The 3,472-nt window shown below is 42.4% G+C and overlaps 1 pseudogene across 1 annotated transcript; it reads right to left on the bottom strand.

Moving 5' to 3' along the window:
* LOC102179869 lies at positions 1,809 to 2,786 on the bottom strand (annotated as a pseudogene). Its single transcript, XR_001296630.2, has one exon. The product of XR_001296630.2 is annotated as a 60S ribosomal protein L5 pseudogene (transcript).

Raw genomic sequence — 3,472 nt, 5'->3', positions numbered from 1 at the left:
ACTTGTCAAACTTATCCTTGGTCTTGAAAATGGACTTGGCTTCACCAGGACTGTGCTGTGTTCTTAGTTGTTCAGTTGTGTCCAACTCTTTGCAACCCCATGGACTGTAGCCTGCTAGGCTCCTCTGTCCATGGGGATTCTCCAGGCAAGAATTCTGGAGTGGGTTGCCATGCCCTTTTCCAGGGGATCTTCCCGACCCAGGGATCAAACCCAGGTCTCCTGCATTGCAGGCAGATTCTTTACTGCCTGAGTCACCAGGGATTAACCTTTAGCATTTTATTCAGACATGATTATACTGACTCACTAGCTTTTTTCACCTCTTTCTTTCCTGGGCTTAGTCTGACTACTGAAATCCAAGTTGAACCTTGCCCTCCTTGGCCATGGACCCACATGACCTGACTTTACCTCCTTGGGACGGAAATGGTAGAATATCATAATCACCTTGGATTTAGCTAGTTATAAAGATATATGACTTAATATTTTGCCAGCTCTGGATTTTTTTAAAAGAAAAAACATGGGAAAAAGAAAATAAAGCATCTTAGTAGCATTTATCACTTTGAAGATCAGTCTGCAGTGGAGTTGATAAAAAATACCAACAATGCAAACATCTGGGTGAAGGAGCAGAAAATCAGGTTATAATTCTTTTTTATATGAAAATATTTATATTCTCCCAGGCCTTGGATCCTTGGTTAGTGTCTGATGTAGAGACAAAAGAATGTTTTGCTACATTTAGTGATGAGCGTGAGGAATGAACCGCAGTGTGGTGCCATCTGCAAAACAGTGTGCATTTCAAGTTTGTTGACAGGACTTCTTGGAGGAAAAATGGAAAAAGATGCTCAATTCCTAATTAAAGGGTCGCTTACATTTTCCTTTCACTATGAAAAGAGCCATTGGTAATTTTGTCTAATTACGAGACAGTTTTAGCACTGAAAATGCAGTTCCATTTAGTTAAATCTTAATGGGACTAGAGATTTGTTTCCCCAGAAGTTTCCTCTGTGCTAGGGAATGAGATCTGATTTGGGACAGAAAGCATAGCACTGTAGGAATTAGGACACATATTTACTTACATGTTTATTTTCAGCTCTAAAAACTCTAATATTTGGACAGACAGAAGCTTGTCTTATATTTGTCTTGGCCTGGAAGAGAGTTGGAGCCAGAGAAATAGGGGGACAGAGCCGTTGGTGAGAAGCACAGTCAGGAACAAGGAATCTAAAGATGGGAATTATGGCCTGACATGCATAAAACTAGAGAAACTCATAATTAACTGACTGATCACTGCCACTCATATTGAAGGGGAACTTAAAAGAAGGCTTCTCTTAGAGACAAGATTATCTAGTTCAGATCACTTTTATTATAATATCACAAAAAAGAGAAGAACAAAAACATAGCTATAATTCATTATGTAATAGCTTTTATTAAAATGTTGTTGTTCAGTCACTAGGGCGTGTCCGACTCTTTGCAAACTCCATGGACTGCAGCATGCCAGACTTCCCTATCCTACACTATCTCCTGGAGCTTGCTCAGACTCATGTCCATTGAGTCAGTGATGCCATCCAACCATCTAGTCCTCTGTTGCTCCCTTCTTCACCTGTCCTCAATCTTTCCCAGCATTTGTGTCTTTCCCAATGAGTCAGCTTTTCACATCAGGTGGCCAAAGTATTGGAGCTTCAGCTTCAGCATCAGTCCTTCCAATGAATATTCAGGACTGATTTCCTTTAGGATCAACTGGTTTGTTCTCCCTGCAGTCCAAGGGACTCTCAGGAGTCCATCTACATGCCTAAAATACAGGCATGGTATATATATATATATTTTTTTTGCTTGTTCAATAAGTTTATTATTGTATTATCTGAAAAATCTTGATAGAAAATTGTGGTTTGGTTTAACTCTCAGCAGCTCGTTCCTGAGCTCTAAGGAAGCTTGCCTTCTTCTGAGCTACCCGATCTTTCTTCTGGGCAAGTGACATTTTGGGACGGTTCCACCTCTTCTTTTTAACTTCTTTCTTAGGCTTCTTCTCATACACTGGATTCTCTCGTATTGCAGCATGAGCTTTCTTATACATCTCCTCCATCATGTCTGGAGTTACGTTGTTCTTTATGTACTGAGAGAACTGTTTCTTGTAAGCATCTTCATCTTCTTCAATCAGGTAACGCATGTAATCTGCCACGTTTTGCCCCATGATGTGCTTTCGGTGTACCTCAGCACTGAATTCTTTGCTTTCTGAATCATAACCAGGGAACCGTTTGGTACTGTGAGGGATAGACAAGCCTCCATCGACAGCTCCCTTTAGGGCCCCAAAAACTTTATTCCCGGTAGTAGTTCTGGCAAGTCCTGCATCCAAGTAACAGGTGAAGGCACCAGGTTGACCATCAATGCTTTCCACATTGTATTCATCACCAGTCACCTCGACTTGGCCTTCATAAATTTTGTCCATACCAAACCTATTAAGAAGCCTGCGGGCCAGCAGCAGGCCAGTACAATATGCCGCAGCATAATTTGTCAGGCCAACCTTCACACCGTATTTTGGGAGTTCGTGAGCATAAGCTGCACAAACTATCATATCTCCTTCTATACGGGCATCAGCAATCTGACAAATGATATCTCTGTTCGTTACACGAACTATCATTCTGTATTTAGGTGTGTTGTACTTATTTTTATCTTGGATTACCAATCGTTTCCGAGCATAGTAGTCAGTTTTGCCCTCTCGCCTTCTTCTGAATTTCACTTGGTATCTCTTGAAGTAGGCCTTGTTCTTGACAACTTTAACAAACCCCATGCTGAGGAACAGAACCCCCGGCATGGTATATTAAAAAGCTCTGTATGAGCTTGCAGTTTTGATTTAGACAGTTATTAGAGAATGTGGGCTCTCATTCTAACAACATGAAAAAGCTAGATTAGTTACATGCTAGTCATTTAAAAAACCCATCAGAAAGTTGAAAAGAAAGTGAAAGTGAAAGTCGCTCAGTTGTGTCCAACTCTTTGCAACCCCATGTATCCGTTCAGTTCAGTTCAGTTCAGTCGCTCAGTCGTGTCCGACTCTCTGCGACCCCATGAATCGCAGCACGCCAGGCCTCCCTGTTCATCACCATCTCCCAGAGTTCACCCAGACTCATGTCCATCGAGTCAGTGATGCCATCCAGCCATCTCATCTTCGGTCGTCCCCTTCTCCTCCTGCCCTCAATCCCTCCCAGCATCAGAGTCTTTTCCAATGAGTCAACTCTTCTCATGAGGTGGCCAAAGTACTGGAGTTTCAGCTTCAGCATCATTTCTTCCAAAGAAATCCCAGGGCTGATCTCCTTCAGAATGGACTGGTTGGATCTCCTTGCAGTCCAAGGGACTCTCAAGAGTCTTCTCCAACACCACAGTTCAAAAGCATCAATTCTTTGGCGCTCAGCCTTCTTCACAGTCCAACTCTCACAGCCATACATGACCACAGGAAATACCATTGCCTTGACTAGATGGACCTTAGTCGGCA

This window comes from Capra hircus, chromosome 16, assembly GCF_001704415.2.
Source record: "Capra hircus breed San Clemente chromosome 16, ASM170441v1, whole genome shotgun sequence".
Classification (NCBI taxonomy): Eukaryota; Metazoa; Chordata; class Mammalia; order Artiodactyla; family Bovidae; genus Capra; species Capra hircus.
Note: the sequence above shows the minus strand (reverse complement) of the source record. Positions and strands in the feature narration are given on the sequence as shown.